The sequence below is a fragment of the Nomia melanderi genome, chromosome 7 (assembly GCF_051020985.1).
Source record: "Nomia melanderi isolate GNS246 chromosome 7, iyNomMela1, whole genome shotgun sequence".
Taxonomy (NCBI): Eukaryota; Metazoa; Arthropoda; class Insecta; order Hymenoptera; family Halictidae; genus Nomia; species Nomia melanderi.
In genome coordinates this window covers 16,536,820-16,556,117 of record NC_135005.1, presented here as the reverse complement: position 1 = coordinate 16,556,117, position 19,298 = coordinate 16,536,820, and the positions used below count along the sequence as shown (strand labels likewise).

The 19,298-nt window shown below is 52.2% G+C and overlaps 1 protein-coding gene across 3 annotated transcripts in view; it reads left to right on the top strand.

The window, feature by feature from the left end:
• LOC116424976 (Krueppel-like factor 6) overlaps nt 1-19,298 on the top strand; it is a 373,050-nt gene that overhangs the window by 93,049 nt on the left and 260,703 nt on the right. The window contains exon 1 of one of the 3 annotated variants that reach the window (XM_076369588.1): nt 16,671-16,820. The exons of the other annotated variants lie outside the window; for them this stretch is intronic. The gene's annotated coding sequence lies outside the window, so the exon portion shown is untranslated. Of the gene's footprint in view, nt 1-16,670; nt 16,821-19,298 lie in introns of those variants that run through there. 3 annotated transcript variants of the gene reach the window in all.

Below are 19,298 nucleotides of genomic sequence, written 5' to 3'. Positions count from 1 at the left end.
CCCCGTGCACGCCGACGATTCACCGACTCGGCGCCGCTCTTTTCGACGCTCGTCGTTCAAGAGAGACAGCCCCTCGCTGCCTCTTCGCCTTTTTTTCCCTTCCTCCGGAACTTTTTTCGTCAAGCGGATTCACTCCGCTTCTAGAGCGAAATAGAACGCGCCGCGAAGAGCTCGCGAGGCATTTCCCGGCCAGTCATCTGCGCGCCAGATGTTCGCCGTCGGAGATCGTTTCTATTATTCATTGGCCGAACGGGAACAACAATATCCGAGATATCTTCGGAGCGGAGGGACGTTTCTGGCTGCTGATCTCGCGACCGATTTCGTCGACGAACGTGTTTTCGATGTCTTTTCGCGAGAGGATTCGATCGGGACGTTACATCTACTTCTGCTGGATTGTTCGTTGATGTTAATCGATCTTTGGAGATTGTCGATACGTGCTGTTGAAGTATAGTTTCCCGATTGATACTGTTCCGCGAGGATTTACGGTTTACAACAACTTTCTTACTTCCGAGCACCGCCGTCTTACGCGAAACAAGCATTAACAGCCAATATCGCGAGTCCGCCGCAGCCAGGCGAACATTTGTTTCACCCGTGCGATCGGAAGTGACGTATGGAAGATATAGACGGAGAATGCAGCCGGCAGCTGTAACGCGACAAAATAAAAATTGGAGCGTGTGGAATTGAGCAATTAGAGCAGACGCGTAGCACGATCTCGGATAGACGGAGGTTGTTCCGCCAATAAGAAGGCTGCAACATCAGAATATTTCTGGGAAACTAGCCACGAAGATAGCTTACGTCTTATATTACAATTAACCCTTAGAACCGGAAGTGTTTCAAGTTTACCGAAAAATACCTTAGCATAGATAACAATATTATTTTTTTATTATCTTATATGGTGGCATTGCTCCGTTAAGAGCAAAATCGTAAATTCCTTTGTTCGTATAAAGCTCGCTCTAAAAAAGACTCCAGTAACATAATCATTTCCACAGAATTATACCTGATAACGGTGAACACATCGTCGCCCAGCCGACGTTAAATTTCCAGTTCACCCTCGCCGTTCCTAACGGACCGTCCGCGCTATCGACCGACGAGCGGCGAATCAACGTTTTCCTCGTCTCGCGAGTAGCAACGTGATCGATCGTTCCCGGAGTTCGTTCTTCCTGCCTCATCGTCAAAGTCCCAAAGGAATCGACAGGACTGTCCGACGGTGGACGCTCGCCGAGCATGACGCCGGACACGATACGTCGTTAATCTTTCGCGTTGCGGTTACCAACGTAACCGGAAGTCGATCGCGAGCAGTGTCACTGTGCCAGTCGTCATCGTCCGCGGCGATGCAATCTTTGAAATTGCGCCGGGACCGGCCGGTCCGCGCCGATGGAATCGTCCGGTCTCCGTCGTTCCGAGTCAGTCTCGGCCAAGAGTATTTTTGACGCGTAATTTCTCTGCCGTCTCCCCCCTCTTTCCCCGTTTCATCCGGTCCCAGGTTCTCGCGGGGGAACTTAACACGCGACCGCATATTGCACGCGGTTTTATTGTTTCCCTGTAGCCGGTCGCGTTCAACGGTTCGCGAAAAGCGTGAACAACGGGACGCGCCGAAGGGGAATATTTAAATTGCGGTGTGTAAACTGCGTTATGCAACGAGGCTGGGAAAACGCGACTGGCCGAGATAAGTTTCGCGATACGGCGGCCCACGATTGTGTAACTTTGAGCGAAGGGAGCAGCACGGAGGGCGCGGTATCTGTTGCGAGAAAGAAAGGGGGTTGCGCCCGCCGTTTATTTTTCTTCGCCGTTCTAAAGCGTTTACCTTGCAATCTTTGCGCTTCGAGTATCTTAACCCGGTCCGTTTTCCTTCCACTCGGCGGTTCCCGATGGTTCCGGTTATTAACATTCCGTCCGTTCGATTAGTTTATCGGTCATCCCGAAAACTTCGTACGGCACCATCGACGTCGTACACCGAGCGTGTCTCTTCCCTCCGTGTTCGTCGTCGAATTCCACGAGACGGATGAAAATATTATTTTCCAATGTAAACACGATCGATCCGTCTGACTTAATACTAATACAACTTCAACCCCCTGATTGTCTCGACCATTCGGAAACAATATTTGGAAAAATACACGCCGCGCGTTTCGAGGTTCGGCGAGCGAGCCGGGCGCAGCAGCGAAATCAACGTTAGTGAAGGGCTCGCGCGATGAAGATAAATATTTGCAGTTAGTAACGAACAAACGGCAATATTTTCACCCTGTTACAAGGTCGATGCGCTTCGGATCCGCGAGGAGGATCGTGTACGGGGCTCCGGGCACATACGTAGCCCGCGTTGGTAATGTCACGTATCTATCCTTCGTGTTTACCTATCGCATCGATAGCAGACGCGGGAGAGAAGTTTTGCCGGAGCTGGAAGGGGGCGAGTCCCGGAGTTTCGGTGCGGCGCAATGGAACGATGGCGGTGGCCCGATCTCTCCTCGTTTTTCATCGGTTCCAGTCAATAAAGCTCGTGGCTGTTGTTTTGCCTTCGGCTGACCACGCCATCGCGGTTCCGTTCTTGTGCTTTGCAACTACCTCCGCCGTTTTTCTCATTCCGTTCGATTTCCTTCTTCATTTCTCTGCCCGTCGCGGTTTCGTCCTCCTCGCCGGTTCCCCGGATAATCCTGCAGTTTGTCGTGCGTTTTTTTCCAACGGCGGTCGGGAAAAAATTCCCTCCCGGTGTTTACCGTTCCTTAAAGGGAAGCTGGATACAGCGTACCTCGTTTTCGTGTTTGCAACAATGCGCTTTTTTGTCGCCCGGGGCAAAATACTCGGTCCGTCCACCGCAGCGCCGCGGAAAAGTATTCCGCGATCGGTTAGATCGTTATCATCGAATTCCGTGCGGCTCGTTCGTGGATCGTTTCGAAAGAGAAGCAACGATTATCGTGTACCCAACGAGCGATCGAACGTTTTTCAACGGCTCGATATCGCGGAACACTTGACGGTGAACTTGTTGCACTTGTCGGAAGGTGTTTATACTAATGTTCGTAGCGTATGAGTCAGACGTGATTCATCTCGCGCGTTTTCATTGAGTATTCAGATACTGAATGAAACTATAGTTCCTAGCGTGATTCATTCGACGCAATCGTTGAAACGATGGGAGTCGTGGTAAATTATCCGCGTATACTTCCATTCTTTTCGCTTTTTCTGGGTTTTACTCGAATTCTTCTGTCCCCCCGAATCATCGGCGAAGCATTCAGAATGGTCGCGGACCGTGTTTTCGCGTTACGGGCAGGAAGAGCACTGTGTACAGCGACTGCTACCGGATTCACAGTCGCTGCCCCCGATACAAAGGTTGCTGGCCAGCCAGCGTGTGTCCAGCGGCGCTGGGAAACTCCACGGCAGCCCCGAAAGCAAGCAAAAGCCCGCGTCAGGGAAGTCCTGGTCGAGGATACCAGGCGCCGGTTCTGCGAGGGCGTTTATAACCAGCGCCTCAGGAAACGAGCACGGACAACGAAAGAACGAACGGGTGGAAAAGGGTGTGGACCCGGAGAAAGGAGGTTCCTTTGACCGCGACAAGCGGATTTAAGTAAAAGGGACTGGTAACGAGGCGCGTGCTCGTCGAATTCAATGGAATCGTTCGATGCGAATTAATGCGTCGCCTCAAAGACGCGTTACGCTAACTGCTCTTTGCAATCGGCGAACATATTCGTTCGGCGAAATTGATGTTCAGAAGAAACGCGGAACGTCCGACAGTGCCGGACACGAAATCGAGATATCAGTGAAATTTCCTGCATTCGGGGCTTGAAGTTTAACTTGACAGGCCGGAAGTATTTCAAGTTTATAGAAAAATACCGTAATATAAATAAGAAACAGAAAAAAAATTCATAGAAGTGGCAATGCTTAACGCGTTAATTGTTAATATTACAACAGTGAGGGTGATAACAATAAAATGATTTTTACTACCGTATACAAGGCATTCACAGTAAGTAAAGTTGCCATTGTATATCGGTATCGCTCGAAGGGTTTAATGATGTACAAAAAGAAAGCGAGGCGGTATCACGAATTCGTGATAAATTAGACACCGTGCCGGAATTAATTTATTGCTCCCCCGCTCGGCAAGGGTGACTGTTTCTTCAAGAAAAGGAAGCCGAAGCACCGGTCTCTCGCTCCCCCTCGATTTGTCTGGGGCCTTTGTAGGAGGGCTGTCGCAATGACTGATCGACCGACTTCTATCTCGCCGGGAACAGACGAGATGAACACGACGGTGTGTCGTGTCACCCTCTCCGGGCTTTAGATTTATTTGCGCGGGGGCTCGGGGAAACTGGTGAGACGGTAGGCTGCACGGTTGATCGAATGACTCCGGATCCGGGAGCAGTGATAATGAAATTGCCGTGAAAAACGAGGAAGACGGCGGGGTAGCATCACGGTACAAATGTACTTCCGCCCCGACGGCTTATAATTCAATATACGGTCACGCCGCCGCTCCGGCAGAATTGCAAGTAAATTACAACCCTTTCGTGTTTGATTTCCAATGCGACGCGCTGCTCGCACGGGGAGTCTCGCCGTTTCGTCCGGACGGGTTTCAATTTTTCATAAAACGCGACGGCATCGGCTCTGATTAAAGCACTTCGATCAGCAGACGATCGGGAATAGATTTTTCCATCGATATCTAGATGTTACTTGGAGCATCAACCCTCTTTCTAATTCAAGCTCGAATTATTCATTTACGGAGTGTCACTTAACGCGTTAAGGGTCATGTCGCCGATGACCGACGCTTTTGAATTATTCGAAGGCAATGGAAACATTCAAGACGTCCAATGAAAACGTTTAATAACAACTAAGCTGATGATACTGCAATGCAAGAATAGTAACGTTGAATAATTAATAATTCTTCCTACGTTTCTTCGCTACAAAGGAATAACTATAGAAAATCTTGAAGGTTCTCGCGGCGCTTACGTGTTAAACAATATTTCCCAGCATTAACAGGTTCCCCTGAACCGCCTTAATCCTCGAACCCGAATCAACGCGAAAGGGACAGTAGAATTAATCCGTTGATTCCGCGAGGCGAAAATTACTCGAAAAAAATCTAATCAACTCTCCGTCTCGGCAATATCAAAATCCATCGTTTAAAACACGTCACGCGCAACTTCCTCTTAATTACTCACCGTCCGTTCCGAAAAGTACGCTCCGCGCCGTACGGTCTTCCGTCTCCCTCCTCCGTTCCCGTTCCCTCGTTCGTGCTCCGTCGGCGACCCTTCATCAATATTAAATGCACGGAGTCGACGGGAAGGTGGGCTCGCCCTAAACGTCTCCGGGACACCGGGGACCGCCGGGGATCGGCCGGTTCCATCGTCGAGGAGGAAAAAAGGATCGAGGCAAGATCTCGCGCGATCGTACGGGTACCTGCCAGGAACGTGGGATAAGGGAAGATTAAACGAAACCTTAAGCGATCAGGTCGTTTTTAGCTTATACGGGGCGAGGCGAGGCTTTTCGGGGGAGTAGGGGGCGGCGTGTTCAAGAGCACTACGGCGGCGGCGCGGTGCGGGGCTGGAGGAGGTCGAGGCGTTCGGAGACATTTCCAGCGGGGGGTTGGTCCACGGTCCCTCGTGTTTGTGTACGTGTGTGCGCGCGGCCCTCTCGCTCTCTCTCTGTGTGTATTCCGTAAAATACGAGCGTGCCGGAGTTAAGCCGGCCATAGATCGTGGAAAGCGGGAAGAGAAAGAGGAAAGAGTGCGAGGGGCGGGGGGAAATGGGGATCGAGGGATAGAGGGTCGGAGAGGAAGAGGAACGGAGCTTTCAGCCTCACCTTTCGCGCGAGCTACAGGAGTCTGCTCTTTCGACTCGGGAATCTTCTTACGTTTCTCCGGCTCCGATTGTCTCCGTGGCTACGTCTCCGTCCCTCGACCCTTTCGTCGCCGCCCTTCGCCCCTCCCCCCCGGTTCAACGTCGGATCCCTTTGTGCGATCGGTAACGGGTTGGGTATTGTAGCGTCGGAGACACCGGGAACGGGATCAAGTTTGCCGCGTCCCGGGGAAATTTGTGCAAATTTTGAACCAGTTTCCACACCGACCGCCGTACGCTTCGACCCGCTCGGCGCTCCTCGAAAATCCGCCCGTGCGACGCGAATACGCTCTGGCTTAACCGCTCTCGCGATCCACCGGAGGGAAACTTGGCGAGATTGTTGATTGGCGTGAACCGTAATTAGTGGGACCGGGTTTAAGATTCTATTGCAGCGCGCCGTGTATTGTATTTGGGGAGCTTTGTTCGATCGGATCGAGAGAGTTTCGGCGAGATGAAAGATTTCGACGCGAACACGATTCTTCTTGACTTTCCTGATGCTGATCGATTATAAGGATCGAACGTCTTACGGAGATAAACGGGAATATTAATACGACTCGCGGCGATTCCTCTCGCGATCGGAGTCGTTCATAATTGAATCGACGCGTCCGAAGATATCGGCCGAAGATAAAGGCGAATATAAATGGCCGGCGTGCTCGTCATCCCTGGTTAACAAGTCGGAAAAGGCCATTCAAGATTGCCGCCAGACCACTATTACGGAATAATTGAAATGTCGGCGATAGTCCGGCGGTTCGGAAACTTTTTAATCGAGTCCACCTCTTTCCCGGCGGGCGCGAGCTCCGCCGGCGTTTAACTGCGGCAATTAACAAACGTTTGTGAGCCGTTACTCGCGGCGGCGGATGCAATAAAATCGGGCACTTCCGAACACTTTGAATCCCGACCGAGGACACCGTAACGCGGCCGGGCAGTAAATACTCGAGGCGATCGGAGCAAGAAGAGACACTCCGTTACCCCCGAAAGTTACCTAATTACTCCATCAAATTTGCATAGAAGTCGCGGCGGAATGGTCAATTAAACGCGAGGGAGGCGTCGAAGAAATTGAGCCGCCTTCTCTTTATTGGCCCGGCGCGTCCGATAATAAAAGAGGCACCGATACGACAGTTATAAAGCGTCTTTATAGAGCGTCCCATCGACGCCGCCGTGAATATGAAACCTCGACCGGAGCGGAGCGGGAGCGCCTCGATTTCGCTTGAAAAGCGCCGCGTCACTTTTGCCTTCGTTCATTGCCACCCGTCCCCCGTCGCGACCCCCTCGAATACCTTGACGACGCGGGCGAATGCACGCACGCAAAGGGTTGGGGGCGGCGGCCACCGAGCAACCCCCGTGCACCGGCCCCTGCTTAAAATGGATATTAATGCACTTGGCGGCGGGGCCACGACCTAACCTTAAATCCTGGCTTATGAATGCGTAATGACCGCGTGTGCAACCCCCGCGCAATAAAATATATTGGCAGGAACGCAACCCTAATGGCCCCCGAGAACGCGGAACGCGGCCAACTGGCGGAGAATCGCAGTCAATGTTGCAAATTTATTTGATTTTTCCCTGCCCCTTAAAGCTTTCGCGCGGAATTCAATGCGGCCGAGGCTGGTTCAACACTGAAACTATCGGACAGGGTAAAATCACTCGTTCCTGATTTATACTTTCTGCGATCGTTACGTAGATAACAGATGTTTCTCTGAGAAACGATTAAAGACATTGATTCAGTGGTACTCTAGTTGAATTGTAGATCAACTGAGGTATCAATAGATGACTCTTGGAGTTTCTGAGGAATTTCGAAAAGTCAATTTAACGTTTCTCTTTTTCTATTATTTAAGCAATTAATATGTAATTTAGCTTCATCCGCTGAAGGTTTTGTGTATCTCAAAGAATCTTTGTTTGGAAAGGGTTCAACGTCCTTTGATTCGAACGGAGAAACGACTGAACGATAAAAATCGGCTTGAAATGTATTTATCCGATTAGTAAAATATGCTGACCGTGTTCTTTTTTTGTTTCAGGTGAGGAACAATTAATGTCGACATTATCTTGCACCTCTCTGGACGTTTATACGGCAACGAAGGTAGCGCGAGAGAGGGAAATTCCTTTGACGAGTGAGTACAGTTCGATTATTCATTGGAAATGTTTCGAATCGCTACTTTCACGCTGGCCGAATGTCCGGAATATCTCTCAGTTCACTCCCGCGGAGGTATAACAAACAGGGTCCACGCGCACCGGCGCGTTTATCTAGCATTTTCAATAATCCCAATGAAACCCATCGCATTCTACGCGGGAACACCTTGCGCTTTTATTAAAACCGATCCGCATTTTTCAATGAATTCCATCAACCGCTAAAATTCAGACCACAATATTCCCGACGCGGCATGCGGATATTAAATTGTAAAACGTTGAAATTTTCACCGTAAATTGACGAACGGACGTGCGCGTATTCGCGGCACGGTGTCGCGGAACGATCATAGGATGCAATTTGCAGGACGGTTGGAAAAATCGGCGGATATATTGAACTTCGGGCCGGCGAGCGCTGCTAATAATAAACTATTTTTAATTGACCCCTTCGGTAGGGAGGAGCTCGATCACCGACGTTTCATCGCACCCCATGAAACACCGTTTTTCACGGCAAAGAAACGATCGCTCGTTGCAAGACAAAAGAGAAACCGATTAACGATCTAATAATCTTATGATACTTAAAGTTCGCATTAAACTGAATCAGTCGATACAATCCAGAATGAAACATTGATTTCCTCGAACTAGCAACAATGCGTTTCCGCGACAGCGCGACGGAATCTAGTCGATCGATCGCGCAGGAATTCGCGAAGTTCGGGATCGCTGACGCGGACGGCGATCGATTTAAGAAAAATATTTAGCCGTGACAAGCCGTGGAAAAATGCGGCGCAGAGGTTGAGGTAGAGGAGGAACCAGTCAGGGAGACAGGGAATTACGGTGCGCGGCCGGGGAATAAACCCGTCGAATATCATTATCGTGCAGGCACACGTGGGCATACATACTTCGGTATTGAATTTCATCGCGCGTGCAACGTTGCATCGGCGATACGCCTGCCCAAACTCTCGGGCCGCGCGCATTCTGAGAGCATTCCGTGCACGCACGTGATACGCGGCGATGCGAGGCCGCGAACGCGGCGCGCGGAAAATCCACCGGCGAGAAAAAGCTCGCGCGTCGAAGTCGGACTGCAAGGTGAGCCGAAAACCGCGGACGTCATCGTCTTTCCGTTTATCGGACGTCGGGGCTCTCTTTCTCGATCGAAGAGCGAAAATTCCCTCGACGGGAAGCGAGTCACGGCCATAGTTTCGCTCACGGTACGAGCCGCCGCGGAGTTTATAGCGTCTCGCGCGAGACAATGGCCGGAGAGGTGGTTCGCTTATTAAGCGGGCTGACACCATGCCGCGCGTGTCCAGAATGATCTTAATGAGACTGCCTCGAACGGTTTTAATCGCGGTATTATTCGTTATTACGGAGGAAGTCTTTAAAGCCGACGCTTTGTCTGGCCCGTTTAGGAGATTTCCTTTTATGAACGTCCGTATGGGACCACCGTAACTGCCCGGCTGTGCAACAGCGAAAGTGAATCAACCTCTAATTTCTATGCGTCTTACGTGTTACGCGATTCGTGCCGAGTTTTAATAGCTTCTATTGGAAAGGATCGTCGCTTGCTTTAATGACTAGAGAAATCGTAATAGTAGGGTTTCTTGAATTTCTTCGTGCTCTTATACTGGAATAACTGCGGCACGAAGAATTATTATCCAGTTAATCAAACGTGTTCTTTAATTACTTTCCTTTTACCTATAACCTAATGCCAGCCTTTCCTTCGATAACAGTCTCGGTGGTCACAGTATTTTATTAAAGAAAACATATCGCCCTAACGAAATACAAATAATAATCAAGGAAAATCATCACCGCTTCCTCCGTATATCATAGGGTATACCGTGCGTTACGATATTAAATGAAAACACGTAAATGTAATTCACTCTTGCTCGCGGAAAATATGAAATATCGATCGCCGCGAGTCCGCGTCGCCGGTGGCGAACGTGTTAAGGTCTGCCCGTCTAAACTGACCGACGCATTCGTTCACCGCGTCCGCGCGACCGAGCTCGCTCGCGTTCTACGAGCGCACTCCGGATCTGGCGGCACGACGTCGAGCGCCATTACCTAATGTCGCCCGAATCACCTCGCAAATTGATAGCGGCAATTTTCGGTCGGTCGGAACTTGCAGATTGCGGTGTCGGATTACCCGCGATAAACAGTTTGAGGGCTTAGAAATTTCCGCTCGAGAGGCGCTCGCGCGTCCCGGCCGTCTTACGCGCGGTTTCCCCCGTGCGAATTAATGTCCGAAAGACACCGGAGCCTTTCCCCGATAAATCCGACGAAGAAAGGATCGAATCACGGTTGAAATCACCGAATCGTCTGCCGGGGAAGCAACGTTCAACCGTTACACGCCTCGGAATCGCCTCTCGAAACGGCGGCTCGCGGTCGTTCGGCCGGCTTCAATGGAGGCAGCAAACGCGAAACGCCGACGGAAACGTCGAGTTATTGTTATTATCGTATTCGTCGCGACGACGCTCCAAGGATCCGTTGGCGAGATTCATCTGGGCAGTCTATCAAGACGCGAAATAGCGGTTGACACGCGAGAGAGGTCGATACGCGAATCATCCTCGAGAGAGAAGCGAATTCGTATTTTCAGCTTTCGCAGGCGGCGTTTCTCGCGGCGCTCGACGGTCACCGATTTGTCGGCGAGGAAGCTCTCCACGGAAGCTTCCCGCCTCGAACGGTTCCTCGATTCATCGATCGGATCCGGTCGTCCCGTTACGCTGGCTCGCCGAAATAACTGACGAGTTATCGATCCGAGCCCGGCGAGCCGGCTCCGGAAAATCTTCGGCCGGGAAGGATATTTTCATAGGTGCGGAGGCCCGTTAGCGTCGGATAGAGCCGTGTTCAGATCGAGGGAACGATTAGCTCGGATTAGCCTGCGCTCGGGGAACACGTTTCCTTCGGCCGGAAAGAGAAACGAATAAGAGAGACGCGCGCGATATTCAGCAGGTGTGAGTCCCGGGTAATCGTTGCGCTCGATTAAACATAGGCCACGCAATTAATTACGCGCCGGAGCAAAGTTTAGATAGCGTCGGTCTCGGTGGATCGTTGTGTTTTTTTTCCCTCTGGCTCTCGTTACTTTTCTTCCGTCCTCCGTCCTGTTCCCTTTTCCCTCGTGCCCCCGCCCCGCTCGCTCGCTCGCTCGCTTTCTCTTTCGCTCCCTCTTCGCGGGAGCGCGGTTATGTGTCTTTAACGGAGCTGAAAGCGGGGGTAACTGCCTCAAACGGATAACAGGGAGTGGAGTAACCAGATCTCTACCATCCCCCCTCGCGTAGCAATTCACTTGCTCGCCAGCTCGCTCATCCGACCATCTACCCGTCCGTCTTTTCGGTCTTATCGACCGCAGCCTCCTATTACGCCGTCGCTGGCATAAAGTCGCGCTCGCGACCTCTTCCTCCTCTTCCTCCTTCTCCTCTTCCTCCTTCGTGTCTTTCTGTGTTCTCTCTTCGCCCGATACTCCCACCCGGCTCGCGTCCCCCTTTATTTTTCGGGGACCCAGTGTGATTCATCGCCCCGACGATCACCGAAACTTGTCCAACTTGTCGAATTTGTCCCGGCGATCGGAGCCCATCCGCGTTGTTTGTTTCGGGGAAATTGTCGATCGGGAACCCCCGGCAATAAAACGCGCCGCGGCACTACGGGCGGCATTAAACCGGGCGGACGACGCTCGCGATATTTCTTTGTAATGGGCCGAAGAAACTGTCGTCGAGTGCGTTCCGCGCCGATACTTTCGTCCGATCGATGGTATCGGGGTCGGATGATTCAACGATGAATCAGAGGCCGCGGCTCGAGTTTTCCACGGCCGATCGTGACGATCCGATATTCGTATCGGGCCTCCGGTCGAATCTGTTGTTTGCAAACGGAAACGAGCGCCAGTGATATTTCTCTTATCAGTTTGCTCGGATTAAGAGTTTCGGCATGTGGGTTCGGCACTTTTTCGGCGTTCCATGGGAAAAATTGAACGATCGGTAAAACTGGGAGAGAACGTTCTCTATCGATTTCAAATTCGTTGCTTCGCGATTGTATTCTTCGTCGATTCTGTCATCGATCAGTCGGATCTCCCGCGCCCTTTAATACCGTTTACTCTGGAAATGGAGTATTCTCGCACCTAACGTCCGCTTCGGCCGATAACACCGCCTTCCTCTCGATTTCTGTTCCCTTAATGTCTTCTCGGGACAGTGACTCGTCAATATTTATCCAGATAAACAGACTTCACTTCGCTTCCGAGCGTTAGGAGGATTACCCGGGGACTAGGAAAGCTTAGACGCGTAAAAAGTTAATACCATTTCCAGTTAATGCTCTTTCATACACAGTCAACAATGAAGTGTTAGATAACCAGATACCGCGCGATGACGCCCGAGAAACGATTTTTCCGTTTAACCGCCGTTGCGTACTGTTCTGTGAACTCGTATCAAGAACCTCCTCGCGAATCGCCGGACACTCGAAAGCCGAGGTCGACTGGCTGCGCGATTGCCCGTCGATTGTACCGTTGACAGAGCGTTACTAACGCCGATTCCGAGACAACGTGAAAGCGGACAGCTTTGACGCTCGGCAAACATTCCGTCGATAACGAATGAAATTTCTCGGAGGCGCTCGCGTTGCTTCGGAAGAACGAAGAAAAAAACGTTCCTCCCCTTAATTCCACGGAATCGAAGATCGGTAATTCCATGAAACATATCAGACACTAAATCACGTATATCCTTGATTCAACGGACAGAATGAATATCCACATTCGATATCCAGAAAATAGAAAGAATATCCCCGATACGAATCGATCCTCCTCCGAGAGATCACGTTCTACCGCGCCACGGTGTATACCTTTCCCGTTGGTCTATTTGAAACAGCAAGAGGTCGCCTCGCCTCCTTTTTCTTTCAGTTTACCGCAAGACGAAAATAATATTACCTCGGTCGAACGGCCGGGAGATTTCGAGGGTCGAGTGGTATCGACTCCCGCGGCCTGCACAGGCCAATCTATTTAGCCGAAAGGATCGAGTATCGAAGGATCGAGTCCCTCGGCGAGGACACGCCGGCGGATCCGGTTGGTCGACGCCACCACCACCATCACCACCACCACCACCACCGCCATCACCGCCGCCACCGCGTCTCTGGCTGCCTCTTCGAAATCCCTTTTACGGCGTGTCCTTCGACCCCCTCGTGGCTGTAAACCTCACAAATTACGTCCCAAAGGGCGAGACCGAAAACTCAACGGGGAGCAGGTGCGTGAATTCCGTCGTGTATGCTCGCGCACACGCGCGCCTCGTGCATTCACCTACACGCATATTATTATCTTAGCCGACTCCCTTCCGCATTCCCTGCGCCCGCCGCTGTCCCCGCCCTTTGCTTTCTACACCGTGCCTTTCCCTTTCCTCCGTCTCTCTCGTTCTCTCTCGGTCTATCTATTTCTCGCTGTTCTTCTCTCCCTCTATTTCTCTTTCTCTCTCTGTCCCTCGTTCTTTCACCTTTCTTTCTGTCTCCCACTCCGGCGATCTCTTTTTCCACGGCGAGGCTTGTCGCTACCGCGGGACCGACGCACGGGGTGAGAAGAGTATTATATTAGCATAATATCGGCACCCGATGCTTTTGAATACATCACCGGCGTGGACTGCGCCGCGAATTTGATGCGAACGCTCGGAACCCGTTATTCACCATGGTTGCGCGGCGCGCGGGCCAAGTTTTCACCGGGCGACCAGCGTGTTCCCTTATTTCCTATTAGCCGGATGTCGGGGGCGGCCGGTGTGCGTGGCTGGTTTTTGCTAGGGGCTGTTCAAAGGTAGAACGGTAGACTCGCGTGTTCACGGGCGATCCGTCTGCGCCCCGTTTAAATGAGATTCTACCCGATCGTGGTACGACTTTCCCGCCGGGTAGATCTGAAATATCGCGGCCTCGAACTTAACGCGTCCCGGGGTCTACGGCTGATTCACTTAATTACCCTTTCCTCCCCCGGCCGGGGAATATTATTCTCGAAAATTGCCGCGCGCGTATTCCTTTGCTCCTCACCCACCCCCGTCGGCAACTCTCTCTTATTAATCTATTTCCGCCGATAAGCGAATTATCCCGGTCGTTTATGCTGCCGTTCGAAAGTTTCGAATTGCTTGCTTAATGAGGGGACAGCCGGGATTTTGTCACGGAAAGAATGCAGACGAACGTCGGCGCGGTGAATTCGCGTATTCCACGGCGGACGGTCGAATCGTTTCCAACTTCTCGTATTTACTCTTCGCGCAGTTGCCAGGGTAATGCAAAAAAGCTACCCTCGTACATTAGACCGGCGACCGCCCCCGCGGCCGATCATCCATCACGAGAACTTCACCGCGGCGGATTCTACGAAACTATTCGCGCTCGTCAAACCCCCGGCGATAAATTCGAAAAATTGTTTCGGCGAGGTTCGCTTGACCGTCCGTAAATCAGCGAAGTTGCAGGATCGGACGTATTCACGCGGAACGCGAGCCGCGGCCCGCGTAAACACGTTGCCGCATCGGGAGGCAAGAAAAATGATGAGCTTCCGGGTGTGTTCAGCCGCGGAAAATATCCCGGGCCGTAACAAATGTGCCGGGCCGGGGTTGGGTTTTTGGTTAGCGGCTCGCGTGGCCCCGACGTAATTTCGCATAAGGCGATTACTCGTTTCCCAGGAAATGAAACGGCACGGCGGGGAGCGGATCGCCGCAGCTCGCCTTTCGTCTGGTTCTTTCGCCGCGAGCAATTCTCCTTAGCTGAGTTTTCCCTCGGCCGCTCGTAAAACCGCGGACCGGCGCTTTTTGCGCGCGGACGAGCGACGCGGTGTCTCGTTTCGCGCTGCAGAGGCGGCGGACACTCCGGCGACCCGCCGATTTGTCGTTGCATAAATCCGCGATCGTTTCCTGGTCGGTCGGTCGGTCGTCGTCCACTCCCTCGTGAAATTTTCGCGTGACGCCTCGGGCCCCGTAAGGAAGTCATTAGAAGACGTCCGAGAGGACTTGCCCAGTATCCCGTGGCTCTCGGGTATTTACGCGATCGTTCGCCGCTGCTCCGGCGAGACGGAACGTTGTTACGAGATTAACGGGAATGCGGACGGTATTGGTTTTTCAGCCCGACCGTCGGCCAATGTCTTTTCAGCCGCGATTAGTTTTGGCGGCGATTACTGCGCTCGGCGAGCGCACGGACACCTCGCCTCGTTTCGCCGTGCCGCTGAAGGGATTCTCCGGGCGGATCCGACTCCCAGCGGATATTGATTTCTTTATTTCATTTTTTCCCCGCGGATGGCCAAGTTCACCTAGGCGTCCATAAATCCATTCCGGGCTTTCCGATCGCATTTTAATAACAAACCGGGGAATTTATGTGCGAGCGGTATCGGCGAAGTATCGGGCGGATGAATAATGGTCGCGCTAAATAAAAGGCAACGCGCGGTCCCGGATTAATTTCGAAAACTAGATTACCGCTTCTTACGGGGGTGTTAATTGACTGTTATTCCCTGATTTTATGGAACGCAGAAAATCGAACCGCGTTGTTATTTCCCGTTAATCTCCCCGCGAGTCCGCTTTCGAACGTACGCGCAAGAAATCATCGGCCGTTGATTTAACGTCGATGTTAAAGCTGCGCGGGCCTGTAAAGGGTTAACAAGCTGAATGGAAAGCTCGTAGACCGGCGTGACCGACGCCGGATGATTTTTACGGGCATAATTTCACGGATACGATGAAGATATAAATCTTAAGGCATATTCCTGGTAGCCAGCGAGGCGACGTCCAGTCCGGCATATCCAGGCTTCTAACGAGATAGGAAGTCGTTCGCCGGTGAATCGTTACGGGATTTTACAGTTGCCAGATCCCCGCCGGTATTTATATATTTCCTATCCAGCGTGTCGGTAAGGAACGCTCGGCATGCGGCAAGATTACCGGGAAACGCGGAGGTTTTGCTGATCGAACCGTTATTGTAGTTGCGCCAGCGATTGTCGGCGTGTCATTCACCTTGCTGTTTTCTGCGCCGACGTATCGACATTTTCCTCGCTCCTTCGTCGGCCGCGCGCTATTTTCGATGCGTCTGCCGATCGCTCCCGACGATTAATCTCAATATTGTGCGTTCTCTGTGCCACGCGCGATCGATGAATCCGCGGGGGGCTGTCGCTCCCGTGTTTCGCCCGTCCCGGACCGATGAAACGCGAGAACGCGTCCGCTACACTGCCGCCGATCGAGGCGTTTATTAACTCTCCGGTCCACGGGCGAAATAAAACGACGGACCGGCGTGAATTTCGAGGCCGCGCGCGCTCTCTGTTCCGCCGGCCGCTTTCTACCAGCGTCGCGGTCCGCGTCTGAACACGATTTACGACCGCGCTTCCTCTCTTCCGCGGAACGCGCGATTACAGTCGATGACAGTCGCGAACACGCTGTTTCTTGTCCCTTCTTTATTTTTCCGATTTCATCGGTATTCGCGGTAGGCGAGTCTCGGCTAAGATTGCGCTCGGCCCGTCGACCGCGGAAACCACTCACGCTGACTGCGCGCTTCCGATTCGCGAGTGATGCAACCCGGCCTTTTTTAACTCGCCGACAACGCGACCGACGTTCGAACCACCGCCAGGAATAGGAGTGACTGAATTGTTGCACGATACGTTATTTTCGGGGCCGCGAATGTGCAATCTCTTGAAAAAGAGTTTCGGGAAAGTGCAAACGGCGACGTCGATTGCCAAAAACCGGGCCTGCGCCTCGTCCCCGGCGTTGCGAAACCCGCCGAGCGACCTTTCGTTCTCTATTTCGCCAGTGGCTATCCGTCAGCGTCGTAATATTCCTCGCGTGTAACTCCCGCGCGAAACGTACGGTCGGCGGAGTAATAAATCGAAGAACCAACAACCTCGCCGCCGTTCCCAATAGCGCGAAGTCTCATGGACAACGTTTCGTCGTCGCGCGGAAGCCTGCAACCACATGTAATCTCCAGGAACGGTAATGAACGGTCAAGCTTTCCTGTTCCTTTCCGCGGCGGCGGGTAATCGGTGCTCGGCAACGAGCACGTGAAGCGGGAGCAACCCCACGCGCGCGGTCGTTCCATTGTCAGGCTGACCGCCATGCGAGACGCCGCGCCGGCTCGACCTGAATCGACGTAATTCTCCTTTTCCGCGCGGAGAGCGGTATCGTCGAAATAACACGCTTATCAATTACAACTTAATTACTCCGCCGTTCAGACTGTATATTACCGAGCAAGGGTCGCGGGTGGCTGGTCAGCCGAGCGCGGAGGGCGAAGGGGAAAGGGGGACGGCAAGGGAAAGAGGAAGAAAGAGAGGGTGGGGATCGGCGCGTGTGTGCGCGGCCGGGTGTACCGACAAACAGCGTCGCTCGGAGCGTTTCATTAGCCAAATTGGATTGCCTGAAATCGGGTAAATTTAAATCCACCATCGCGATCGCGCGATAAAACGTTTGCGATTCCACGATTCGAATAGTTTTTTTCCCCGATCTCTCGCCCTCCGCCGACCGCCCCTCGACTCGCCGTCCGGCGATCCCTCCCACTTCAATCGGTTTAAATGGATTCCCACGCGAAATTACAGCGCGCGACTCTCGCGTGCACGCGCTCTGTTTGGCCGTGGACCCCGTCCGCTCCGTCACAAAGCGGGATCTTGCCGTGAGCGTGGCCCGCAGGGACAGGGGGAAGAACCGGCGGGCCAACCTGCACGCGACACTGCGATCCTCCGGCAGGATCACCGCTCGCCGGGGAAGGAGGCCGCGTGTCGAGGCTCGCGACGGACGGTATCGAAATTACGTCGGGAAGCCGTGGAGATCCGTGGACGCGAAACGACGTCGCGAGCTTCGGGTCGCCTTTCCATCCGGAAAAGACGATCGGCTGTGTATTGGGTGATTCCACGGTGGAACATGGAACTTTCTAACGCTGTTCGACATTTTACCTTTGTTTAGATCGCGAAGACTTGACCCCTCGCGGCCAGGGATCGTTTAAAGTGTACAGCCTGCGGAATCTGCCGAATTAGATATCGAATGCTTAAATCATGGAGAATAAGGAGATTACGCGCTGATCTCTTTCTGTAGGTAAATCACTTGCAACTTAGTGTTACGTGAAAATTTGATCTCAGTTCACATTCATTATCAATATTATCTACACGTTACACGTTTCTAAGGTTCACACGCAATATCACGAGTGCAATACCTTCTTTATCGCATCGACAACAGATAACACCGCGAATTATATTGGCAACGGAACGGTTCAAACATTTCCATTCTCACACACACTTGAAGGAGAAAGGTTGCACCTAATCTTTCCCAGTTCCAGCCAGCCGAGGATCAATTCTCGCTCTTTATTGGACGTCCGCCGCGTCCCAATTTAATCCGCGAAATACCACCGCAACGATCAGCGCCGCTACTTCGGCGCCACCGAGTACGTGTAACCGGGAACGAGCGGAGCGCAGAAAGTCATCGCGACGAGGAGAAAGTTTCCGTGGAAACGGACACGGAGAATACCAGCGGGATACGCGAGTCAGATAAAATAATAGAATAATAGAAACTGAGGAGGCGGCCGGCGGCGAACGGGGGGCCGGGGGGGCGGCGAAGGAGCGGAGCGACGGAAGGAGGAGAGCCAGGGGCGCGCGAGCTCGCGGCAGCGGACGATAAAATTTAGGCGTTAATCAGAATCTTGTTTCCACGGTGGGGACGATCCCTCTAACGAGGGACCGTCGGCCATTGTACCATTTACACAATTACACGTTTCCATTCCCTCCGGACGTTTCCGCGTTTATATATCGGCGGCTACGTGGGTGGCGTGCACACACACGAGCCTGCACGTGTAATTTCTGCGTGCACTGTCGCGTGTCTCTCCGTGTGTGCGCACGCACAAGCGCACACCTGTCCGCGTATTTATACGTACGACCGGTGCAGCCGCGTAAGGGTACGTTTACAACGGAGCCGCGATACTGGATCGGACCGTCGGAAAACGTTTTGTTTCGCGACAGAAGCGTTCGCATCGCAGCGGCGCGGGTACGTCTGCCAATTAGTTGACTGTACGATCACATTTTCGAGTCTTCTGGACACGCGACAGCAGTTTGCTTCGGAGGGAGAGATATTTTGTAATTGTCCTATATATGCTCTTCGCGCATTAGCAGTTTCAAGTTGTAGTCTTTTGAAACGAACCCTTTGCTGTCGGTAGACTTAGACTATTTGTGTAGTGGATTTATGAAGTTCGATACTCGATAGTACTCTTATAATGCAATTGAAATGAAATACGTCTCTTTGTTGTATGATATACATGTTCCATTAAAAAATTATGAATACATCTGCTTCCGACTGCGAAGGGTTAAGACTCGTAAATCGGTTTCAAAGGGTGATACCAGTTCGTCCCCCGTAACTTAACTAACCAAATCGAAAGACAACGCGTCGATCGCGCGAGGAAACGGGTAGTTCCAGGTTTGATTAGCGGAGTGT